Source organism: Meleagris gallopavo, chromosome 16, assembly GCF_000146605.3.
Source record: "Meleagris gallopavo isolate NT-WF06-2002-E0010 breed Aviagen turkey brand Nicholas breeding stock chromosome 16, Turkey_5.1, whole genome shotgun sequence".
Classification (NCBI taxonomy): Eukaryota; Metazoa; Chordata; class Aves; order Galliformes; family Phasianidae; genus Meleagris; species Meleagris gallopavo.
In genome coordinates this window covers 2,744,077-2,756,154 of record NC_015026.2, presented here as the reverse complement: position 1 = coordinate 2,756,154, position 12,078 = coordinate 2,744,077, and the positions used below count along the sequence as shown (strand labels likewise).

At 33.5% G+C, this 12,078-nt stretch overlaps 1 long non-coding RNA gene across 1 annotated transcript in view; it reads left to right on the top strand.

The window, feature by feature from the left end:
- Positions 1–1,984: 1,984 nt before the first annotated feature.
- Positions 1,985–12,078, top strand: part of LOC104913365 — a 14,488-nt gene continuing 4,394 nt past the window's right edge. Inside the window, exon 1 of the long non-coding RNA XR_795329.3 lies at positions 1,985–2,088. This is a non-coding gene — a long non-coding RNA (uncharacterized LOC104913365). The remainder of the gene's footprint in view (positions 2,089–12,078) is intronic.

Genomic DNA, 12,078 nt, shown 5'->3' with positions numbered 1-12,078 from the left:
ATTAAATTTCTACTAGTAATTAATACTTAGTAGACAGTTGATAATAGAAAGTAAGATTTTAGAGCACTTTTAGTAACACCTGTTCAAAAAAAAAAAAAAAGTTGGCATTCTCAAATCTTCCCATAAGTAATGAGCCAGCACATTATTCTTACAGATAATTCTGTACTTTGGCATCTGAAGATATAGTAACACTGAGACAATGCTCCATGAAAACACCAGTGTTCTGGATGGAGATAAAAAAGTTTCTCAGCTGACCACTTTGTGGCTGTTTTTAAGTAGAATTGATATCTTCATTTAGATGAAAAGACAACTTCATAATTTCATAGACTTGAATGAAGAGGGTTTCTGTAAGCCAGTAGCTGATAAGTCTAAATTGCTTCTGTTAGGCAAAAATCTATGTTTCTTTGTATGTAATTTTCACAGGATATGATAATAAAAGAAGTGGTATGTGTAAATACAGTGACAAAGTATGCTATCTATGAATTATGAAGTAGTTTTGTATTTATTATAAATTTTTCCCCTTCATTTTTTTAAATTTATCTCTTTAGCATATGTGCAAGATAGATTTATTAGCTTGTTAAAATACTATAGATGGCAAAACAACAAAATTGCCTACTACATCCAAATGAAAATGAAAGAGTTAAATGAAAAATACAGTTTGGTCACTAAACTCATCCATGCTAGGCTGCAGGTACTGCTATATCTAAGATAAGGTAAAGGCAATACTAAGCTACTACTTCTGATCTTAAATCCTGTCCCTGTAGTTTGGATTACATATCCCTTAGTTTGTTTTGTTTTAACTTCGTTTTTTACTTTGTTTTTCAAAGTGTAAATTGTTAGGTAGCAAGCTTCAAGTTTTTTAAACAAGAATTTTAAATATCTTTAATATGCTGGAGGTGAATTAATAGAGATAAGTTTGTTCTCTTAGGGCTTAAGTCTGTTACACCTAAGATACAGTCTCTCCTGAACTGAACAGTTGTCAGTAGAAGCTTCAGAGTAGGTAATGCTTGACAGAGTTTTCATTATCTTGCAGAACTGAGTTTTCCAGGTAGTCTTCTGTACAAGCTAGATGTAGTTCCTTCTAGTTCTTATTTGGTACTCTTGCATTAAAGTGTGCAAAGCTCAGCTTTTCACCATACCTAGCAGTGCAGAGGAACTAGCTGCAATTTGGGGGCAAAATAGCACCCAAATAATTACACACAATTTCTTTACAAGGCCTTTCCTTTTTCTGATGCAAACATCATCCAAGGAAGCTATGTATATGTATAAAGGAATCACTTGTTGTTCATCCTTAAATATAATTTCCATTAACCCATGTCCTATTTGCTTTGACTTTAGAAAGGGCAAATCAGGATTTCTGCATTTTCAAATATTAGTGTATTTAGCATTTCTCTTTTTATGTTACCTGGTTTTAATAAAGAATTTTGCAAGAGAAGGTTTATATTAAATTACTCATATTTCTAGTTTATTCTGCTAGGAGTCTACAAAAAATCTTCTGTATGTATTTGGATGACAGTATATGGAAATATACTCTGTCATTTTTTTAAAATAATTTACAGATTTTTTTTTTCTGATTGCAATAATGTTAGACATATATAAGGAAAAATGTTTTACTTTTAACATTCTCCTTTAAGTTGTTTGAAGTAAATTGCGATTTTTTTTTTCAAAAAACACTTTTTGCATATTTTCCTTTAGTGCCCTTTAGTACCTATATCAATATGTAGTTCGATTTCTATTAGACTTCATAAATATATTGACATGACATATCTGTAACACTAAACATAAGCTTCCAATGCAAGAGTTTGTACATAGTCCATATTCAGATATCACCATTATTTCATTTTAAAGATCCCAGCATGTTTACCCCATTATCCTTATAAACTCTCTAGTACTGAAATATGTCAACACTTTTTCTTGCTACATTCATTGAAATTAAGCACCCTTACCCTACCCCATCTGTAAACATCAAGTCAATTGGCAGCTAGCACATTTCCCAGTCAGCAAGCAGTATTGTGAATTTTATCTTCTCTTGCAGAAATCAATTCGTCTTCGTTGCAGCAGATGAAATTTCTTGTAACACCTCTGCAGGTAACAATCATTGATACTTCTTGATGCATCCATCCAGGTCTCAATATCCTTTTTCACATGCTGCATTTAATCGTAAGAGAAAGCATAGGAAAGTCCATGATTCAAATTTTCGGAATAGATTAATTTATAGCTTGAGTCTAGATTCTGCCATATAAAAGACATTAGGTTATTTTTGCTGACTTTGGTGTTTTATTTCCAGTTTAAATATTGTATGGCCTAGAAAAGTAAGGATATGTTAAACCTTCTCATAAAAGCTTACTGTGCGGTGCAATCAAGGTGATGGTGACTTGGAAAAAAAAATGAAAATAAAAAACAACCACAACTACTGCAAACAATACAATGCCCTGTGTAGGACATTGTAAGTGCTATAGATTTAAGAGTTTTCTTTTCAACTCTCTGGGGGCAAATATTGCCCACAAGGGTACTGCAGACCCTAAAGCACTCACAAAGTCTATCCTATGGATAAGATAGTGCGAGAGAGGGTCTGCGTCTTCAGAGGATCACTTTCTAGTAAGTAAAAAGACTTAGCTGTTTTGCTAGTATACTATCATGTTGTAAGCCATGGATACAGAAGAACAAACAATGTTTTAAAATATATTTATTAATGGTAATTTATAAGTATATCAAGGGATTTTTTGTCTTTTAAGCAATAGAGATTGAACAATGTTAGTCTTAATACAGGTAAGGATGATGTTGTGTTGCTACATAAGAAATCAAAAGCTAATGTGTTTAGTAACAGTGTTGGCCACACTGTCTTTAATGATATGTGAAAAAGTCATGGAGATGCGTGTATTGAAGGAAGAAAGGATATATAGTGTGGCACAAAAAGTTGGTATCAAGAAGTATTCATTTGTAGAGGGTTTTACATTAGTGGAAGTAAATGAAAAGTGAAGAGTTTTCTCTTTATGTCATGGTGACCTACACAGAAGTACGTATGTTTATGGAGAAGACTGTAGCTAAAGTCACTATATTCTAAGATAGTAATATACTGCACAGTAGCCACAACATTTTTGGTGGTAATCTGAAAAGTTCTTCTTAAAAAGAGAACAAGTTTCTTTGTTTATTTAATATAGATTTCTCGGAATCCTAAATCATTAGCAGAATGCATTTTGAGAAAGCAATGTTTGACTCTGATCAGGATTCTGACATTCGTTATTTCACCTCTTTTTCCTACTCTCTTCTGGATGATAGTGAACTGCAGCAGGGAGACGACTAATTTATAAATCTGTGCCTGGAAGAGTGCATATAGATAAACTTATTTTAGCAGTTTTTTTAACTTGGAGTTCTTAAAACACACATATAGTTTTAATAATTTTCTTGTTTTGAAAACTTTCCTTGTTTTGCAGAATGAACCCTTTTAAGCAATACTTACATCTGTAGACATTAATTTCCCTCAGGTCATGCAGAATAAGTGTCCAGACTATACCATACTTATTGTGTATGTCATTTCACTGAAATTCCAGAAATGTTCATCACCTGTCTGATGCACACTTGTTCATCAGAAAATGCACTGAAATTTACACAGAAGAAAATGGACTTGTGTATATTTATTAAAACTTTTCAGTTTACCAGTAAATTACCATTATTACAATGATTGTGTAAATATAGTGTTTCTGCTAGATAATGTTTTTGACACTATGATGAACGTATCAGCAACAGGTAACTTTAGGGGTCTTTTTTGTTATATGATCTGAAGGAGCAAGCTAATGAAAGCCTCTATTTTCTGTTCTTTGTATATTTAAATTTTAGTGATAGAATTTAAAGGAATTCTGGCTATATTTAAGAAAGAAAAGAAAAAAAAAAAAAATCAACCAACTACAGCATACACTGACCCCTTTTCCATTATGGAACAAGTTACCAAAATTGCATTTGGCCTTTCAGATTTGTAAGCTGACATTCAACTTATTATCTGATGTTCTGTGTTTCACTACATGAAGTATACATAGACATATACTCTTTCAGAACAGTAGCTGTCATTTGATTTTTCAGATGTACACAAAACGTCTATGATACAATATTATATGCTAGTAATGTTCCTAAAATCAATTAGAGCAATTCAAGTGTTTGCCAGATTGGTGTAAGATAAGATACTGATAATATGCTACATGTTTTAAATGTGAGTACGTGTGTTTGTATTGTTTCCTTGTGAAGAATATATGTGTTTGTAGGGTTAAACTCATCATGTAACAAGTAAACTTTTGTTTGGAACTCTATTGTTAAATGGAAATGGAAGTCTTGGGTGATTCTACTGATAATATTCATTCTTTTCTTCCTAATGCTTTATCATTTCTTCCAGACAATACTTAACCCTAAGCCACATGACTTTATTTTATTTTTATTTTTATTTCAAATTTTTTGTTTGTTTGTTTGTTTTTCCTAATTTAGAAATGAAGTAATATTGAAATCAAACACGATAGGGTAATATGTCGATATATACATTTCTATTCATGTATGTATATCTATTATTCAATGAACGTTATATAAAGAAAATATATGCAAGAATATGCAAGTGTGTGACAGAGGGATCCTTCCATGGGAAATTTAAAAATATTTTACTCTATTATCCAGAGCATTTTGAAGCTAAAAATAATTACTCTTCAGAAGAGAAGTTCTATGCTTCTGGGATAGATCTTCTCTGGCAGGCATGATTAAAGAGTATGCAAACAGACCTGAGCTAGATCAGAGGTAGGGAAACTGAGACCTCCTTTCAGCTTGTTGATGCAATTTTAACAAGGATCTCTGAAGAATTTCCTCTAGCAGAACTCTGACAATGGTTATATTAGAGGAGTATTAATTGTGATGGGGGCTAAGGGGATCTTACCCTATCAGTCTCCTTATAAGTCAGAAAGAGACCCAGAAGAAAAAACATGGTTTATTTACTTGTTGGCTAGAGAACATAGTTAATTTTGTATCTTTAACATTTTAAATCAATTTTTCAAATCAGTAATCAATATTTCTTTGTCTTTTAGGTTTTGTAAAGCTGAAATTTATAGCTCTTAAAGAAAAAATATTTATAGTGCCTTTTCCAAGTTTATGTACCTGCATTTTATGATTTTTATGTTAAAATGGGGCAGGATCATTATTCTATATTTATACCATTTTTGCTTTCTTCCTCCAGTTATTAACTGTCATCTAACTTCCATCTCCTAACAAAAAAAATCCAGTGTGATTGTACAGCCGGTAGTATTTTCCCCCAAGAGTATATGCATTTTATGATTTTGAAATAACAGAGAGAAAGGCAAGGGTATGTATACGCTTGAATTCAGAATGAAGTTTGGTGGAGGTGAATACAACATCTATCCAATTGTAGCTGTATTTATTTACATATCTGGGCAGAGTCATCCCCGTGAGGCAGGAATGTGTGTATGTGTAAAAGAAGTGCATTATAAAGCTTTAGAAGTTTACAGTCCTGGGTTAAGTTACTGACTTCTCTTTGGAGAAAGATACAGTCTTGAAAACAGATTAAACGAGGAAAGGTTTAATTTTCATCTCCAGGAGAAATCCATTATAAAAGCAGGCAGCTTAAAGAAACAAACCTCTGTATTATCAAAAGTTTGAAAAGAATATTGGCAAATTTTAATGAACATGATTGCACAAATTCTTGCAATTTTACTGTATGCTAGCATTAAAATGTAAAAACGAATACTTCCACAGATTTAATTTGAGAAACAATAGCAAATATCCCATTAATTTTAAAGAAAATTAATATTAGTAAAAGTGCTTAGAATGTTTAAAGTGCTCTATCTTTTCTATGGTACATAATTACATCTGGTCAAATTTTTGCTATATATGCTTGCATACATCTCATAGACATATTTCAGTTTTTGGTAAGGGATATTGATCAGATTATGATCATTGAAAGGAATTTCCAAACAGTACATATTATATAAACTGCTTTGGAAAACCTTGGAAAACACATACTGAGTTTTTTGCTCTTCAGAAACTAGGGAATGTTGTATTAATGCACATTATTAAGCTTCTATAAATTCCAGTGTCCTTCATGTTGGCAGTTTAAATTTCTTTTTACTGCTGCTGTAAATAGACCGTACATGGAATCCTATTTGTTACTGCTTTTACTGCTCTTGATAGCAATGGTAAAAATGCTCAGCTGTTGGATCAGTTGATAAAAATCACTAAACACTTTAGTTTTCCTCTGTTCTTCTTTCATAAAATTTGATTAATTTCTTTTTCTCACCCAGTGAAAACACTGGCAGACCTTTTGGCATCTTTGTCATTATCTCTTTGACAGCTTACCTTCCCTATGCTTACAGTTCTAGGTCAGTTCGCATGGCTAGTCAATTGTGACAGCATGACAAGATTAGGTAAAGCTGAGGTTCTGTGATTTGTAAATGGAGGATTTGCAATGTGAAGCGTCTTTGATAACAGAAATAGTGAATAATCTGTGTTTGCCCTCAACAAGTGCCTACAAGCACGTGTGCATCCCCTGTACTGTTCTTTGAATGAAGCAACCAGATTTTTTTTCTCTGATAGACTGAAAAGAGTACAAAGGGAAACTGGTTTGTGTGTGTGCATGTATGTATGATCGTAGAGCAGTGCATTAAGTAAACAGCGATTCAGTATGAATATCCTGAACTTATCATATTACATTTTAAACTTTTAACAAAAAATAAAATAAAATAATGCGTACTTACTGAACTTCACTATCACAAAAACCTGTTTTAAAAGTTAATATAAAGTGTCTGTATTTATTTATTACTGATCTAGATGAGAAGTTACTTAGGATTTACTGCCCCAACATAGACAAATGCTGTACGGATCAGACAAATACTTGTTTTTCTCTGAAGTTTGACAGATTAATAAATGTCAGCTGATCGCAAAGCCTCAGTTTCCCCAGTGGCTTTTTATTATGAACATATAGATAGTCTGTCTTCCTGAGAAGGAAATTATACAAAAAAGGGGTGTTGATAGCATGTTATATTTTTAAGCAGATGTCAAGTGAAGTCCCCACATGTTTGTGGAAGTTGCCTTTGGCATCTTTTAAATCCAAACAGGGAGACTGAAATCTGAGACAGAGCTTTTGCTTGAGGTCTGGGGTAGTTCTACAGCACTGATTCAGCACCCTCACAGGAGGAATGTCACCTGTGCTGCAATGCTACACCTTTGTATTTCTGCAAATTCAATGCTACCATTTATTTAAATGTTTACCAGTATTACACTAGCAGCTGAGCTTTGGATGCATCTAACATATTTCAAACAAAGCTGTAAGGTAGCATTCAGGAAAAAATAAATTCACGTCTGAACATCAGGGACTGAACTTTCTGCAAATTCCCATCAGTGAGCAATAATTGATGAGCCAAATAATAATGACCATCGTAATTAACTGGATAATTTTGCATGTGACATAAATAAAAGTCAAAAGGTGGAAATTGTTTCCTGCATGTAGATACTTCTGAGTAGGCTTCTCAGCTTTCTTCTGATTTCACCAGAAGGAATAAGTAAGAACTGCTTCTAATATTATCACTATCGTATGTATGAAGATCCCTTCATGGAAAACTTTTATTGCCCTATTCGTATGGTAGACTGTGGTTAAAAACTCTGCATCTCTGTGAAAACCTAGGAGTGGTAATGCTATACTAAGAGGAAATCCTGCGCTGCCTTGAAGATATACAGGAGTTCAGCACTGCAGCATACCTTGAAATTTTGCTGTTTCTCTGTGCTCTATCGATGCTATGTCTTCCCATGTCCTCTGCTGAACAATGTAAATCTGTGAAGTGTTATCAACAGTAGAAGAAAGGAATGTTTTGTGGTCCTTTATTACAGAATGATTTTAAGTTTTAATATTGTGCATTTAAAATTTTGGGTTAAGAATTTCAAAATTTTTAACCTTTACAATCAGGAAAATGACTGCAAACTATCTCTACTTCAAAACATTTTCCTCAGTGTTTTGTAAAAATAGGTAGGATAGGCTCCTTTCCTCATTTCCTTCTGAGATTCGCTCACTTAGTTGATGGAATGCCTACACTTGTTTCATATTTATATCCAAAATTAATTAATATATTTATCTGCACATGCCTTGGACACCATGTGCAGATACCACTCTACCATAGTAAAGAATTTCAGGTAAAAGGACAACCACTGCTGCACAGTGGTGAGCGACTGTGGTTAAAATACTGCCCAGGGAAACGCTGTGTCTCCGCATGCATACAAAGGAGCTCCTGCTGTCATCTGGTTTTGGTATCACAGTGCCAGTATCAGAATCATGTGAGCAAGAGGAAAGCAGCCTGTTTTAGTGAGTTACTGGAATCATTTATGTGGATAACACAGGTAACCAGTTAACAAGCTTTCCTTGCATTCCTTCCAATACTTCACTAAAACCTTCATATCTTTTTTTTCCTACAATTTTATTGCAATTCTGCAGTTCTGGAGGTAAGATTAGGATTGCCCTTTCTGTGCCACCTCTGAAGAGCAAGAGGCACATCCTGCAGTAGAGCTCATTTCCTAGGTGATAAGTTAAGATGGGGAAATAAAACTCTTCTGCACAATATTCTCCCTATATATACATAATACCTAGTGAATGCTGAATTGTTCAGCTGTCTTTTTGTAAAATTTAGTAATAAGTGTCAGTGCAAGTGTTTTGGTAATTTAAGCTTGTTCTTTCTGAAGACTCGATACATGTAGGTCTGAAGAAGCAGCGATTTTATGACTTGATCTTTCAATTATAAATCAAAGCTAGTAAATGAGTGGATATTGAGGAGAGGTAGATGTATGAGCTTCCCAGCAGATCCATATGTTTTGCTGGTAATATGGCAAGTAACAGGGAATTAGATCACAGAGTTAGGCTGTTCTACTATTTTCAGTTTTAGTTTTTACTTGACTACTGGTTGAGGTTTTAACTTCTGTTTTTATTTAAGAACAGAACCATCATTTTCTGTAGTTCTGGTAATATCTTCCAGTCTTCTAAGAAATAGAGAAAAATGATTGAGTTCAAAAAGATGTGTTCATTAAATTGTGTTTACAGATCTAATTTTATGTTTTGCAACACTTGAGGAAAATGTTTTAACTTGTTGCATATTCTGTACTTTGAATTTTCCTTTATTAATGTTGTCATTAAACCCTACAGTAGATATGCAGTTAAGGAGCTTCCAGATGTTTCCAGTGAGTGTCAGAGTTCCACACTCTGTCCTAGATGTATAATGAAACATAGCCACAGTACCAAAGAACCTAAAATGGTCATTAAAATTAGAGAAGGGCATACTTTCCTATTTAAGAGGTTCCAGCAATACCTACTCCTGGTGATCTACAAAGAGAGATTTAATTTCAGAGACCCTGATAAAAGAAATTTCTCCAATTCTCTTTTTCTATTTGTATTGGACAACAAACTGCCCTTTTGCGCAATATTTAAGCAATTTTAAAGCTTGTAATGAAAATCGCTGAAGAAATTGAGGCATAGCCTGAGCAAAGGATTTCAGCATTGAGCTGCTGGTAAATAGTTTGCAGCCACAATGCTACGCGTGTTGGCATTGCAAAGTTGAATTTTTTCTTAGTATTACATAGAAAGGTGTTGGTGTAGTTAAAAAACAGTGCCAGTAAAACAAAATGCTAGCAAACATTAGGGGATATTTTCCTGCTGTGTTCTGAATACTTATTCTAGACATACTGAAAAACAGTGGAGCTTACTTTGTTCTCATTTCTAGTGGATCAGAATTGTTCATCACTTGTGTTCCTGAATCAAGGGTTTATAAGTGTACAACTTGGCATATATAAATTGATTTAAGATTTTGTAGAACATACAATCGCATTGACTATTAATTCTTTGAAAATACTTTGCTATTTGCATGTGCAAAATTGTACTAAATTGTTTACGTGGAGTGATTATTTTCAGGGTAAACTGTCAGAAAGCATTTAAATACCACTAATTTTAATAAGAAATAAGCATTCTGGCATGTGAATAAATGAACCAACAGCTATGTACTAGCTTACTGATTTTCAGTGTGACAACATAGTTTAAATCCTTACTATTTTCAGCATGGAAATCGGAATGTATTCTGCTAACCTTCTGAGCTTCTAAATTTGGTGTCATGCATAGGCGTGTTTAAAAATTAGCATTTAAAAAGAAACCTACTTGCTTTAAGTTTAAGCTGACACTGTTCCTTTCCTCTGTGGAAATGAAATTTATTAATCATAATAAAACCATCATATTCTGAAGGTAGAGGTCACCCTGAGGAGAAAAAAAGTCTATTCATCACAGAGGAATTTCAATGCATTTTTCCCAGATAATATCTGAGCACGGATTCTCTTCCCTTTGGAAATATATTCTTCCAGGGTTGTGCTTATGTGCATCAAGTGTATGGAGGAGGTTGCAGGAATGAGAATTTTTCAATTTAGTTTTGTATACTTTGTTTTCTTTTAGAGACAATTTGGAGGAGTGCTTCTTTACGTTTTATTTCATGTTTACATTGCAAACATTCAAGTAGAATTCCAACATACTGCTAAAAAAAAAGGATAGGTCACCATTAGGATTATTTCACCTCTCTTTTGTTTAAAGGAAAAAGCATTGCTTACACAGTAGGACAAAAAATACTGAGTTGGAACTATCATCTGTCTTTGGAAATAGCTTAAAATATTTATTTATCCATATTATCTTCTTAGTTGTCCAGATTTCTGTAGAAGATCATTGTAATACTAATAGCAGCATGTTTCATTCCACCATTGAATACTTGTTCATCATTTCAGTGATGAGTTAGGTTAAATACACACCTAATTTAATAAAACTTCAGCACTCTTTGGGCTTGTTCCTTCCTACTTACAAGAGGGCCTTGAGTTTCAGCCACTTAATTTCTTGCCGTGCTTGACTCAATGTGCTCTTGGTTTTTGGTTTTGTAATGCAATATTATATATTCTGCAGCAAGAATAGAATGTAGTATGGAGTCAAAATGCAGCCCTGCTGCACCACATGGATCAGAGAAGTGAAAAAAAAAAGCTTACAGTAAGTCCCAGTGTAGTTGACGGCTTCTACTGCAACATGGTTCTTACAGGTCTAAATTTATAGTTCTTGCTCAGTCCTATGACAATAGAAGTTTATCAGGAAAAAATAAAAATAATAATAAAAAAGTACTTTTGTAACTATACCAATTCCCATTGTTCTAAAAATAATAGCCATGATTTTAAAGCATGTGTAGTAATAATAATATATGCAATTCATCCTCTATGTTACTAGGGATATTAAGGGAATGTGTAGATCTGGAAATGAGTCTAGCTTTAAATTAATTGTTTTCCCTTTCTAGATGTTTGCTTATTGTTCAAATGAGATCTGGCTTGAGGGAATTAAAAATGTAATGATTTTTAAATGAATTCTCAGACTTGAAAAATGAACATAGAAAGGAAAATAAGGTGTCTTTTTCACCTCATGAAGATGAACAAGAAATGTAACATTCTATTATGTCTTCTATCAGAGCTAATTTTTTTTAAATCTCCAACTATTATAGTGCTTACGTCCCAATTTGGAGAGAAACATTGCAAAGCTGCTAGTTCTTCCATATGAGGAGGCTGCAGAGTTTGTGACCAGTGCCAAACCTGCACTAGGAACTCTTCCCAACTCAAAGGATTACTAAGTGATGCTTACCCAGCAGGCTGATCAGAACTATTCTTCCTTCCTCTCCATCTCCTTCCTCCCCTTCCTCTCCTTCTCTCTCCCTTTCTTTATTTCATTAGCAACAGCCTGGTTATTTTGGTGTTCATTGCCTCAGATAATTTTCAAATATAGGTATTCATGGATACCAACTGTTTAAATGGAAATGACGTATTAATTTAATCTTTCACTGTCCAATATAATGGATGTAAAAGAGGAAATAGTTGTATGTTATGCAAGTCTTTTAGTGCATAATTCCCTGAGGTTAAGACCCTAAGATAGAAGATGACTGGACAACATTCTGATTCCTCTGGATATTAGTGTATATTTTTGTACAGATAAACATAGCTTTGGTGAGAATTAAAGCCCCTATTCATGAACTTTCAAAACTCAATGATAAA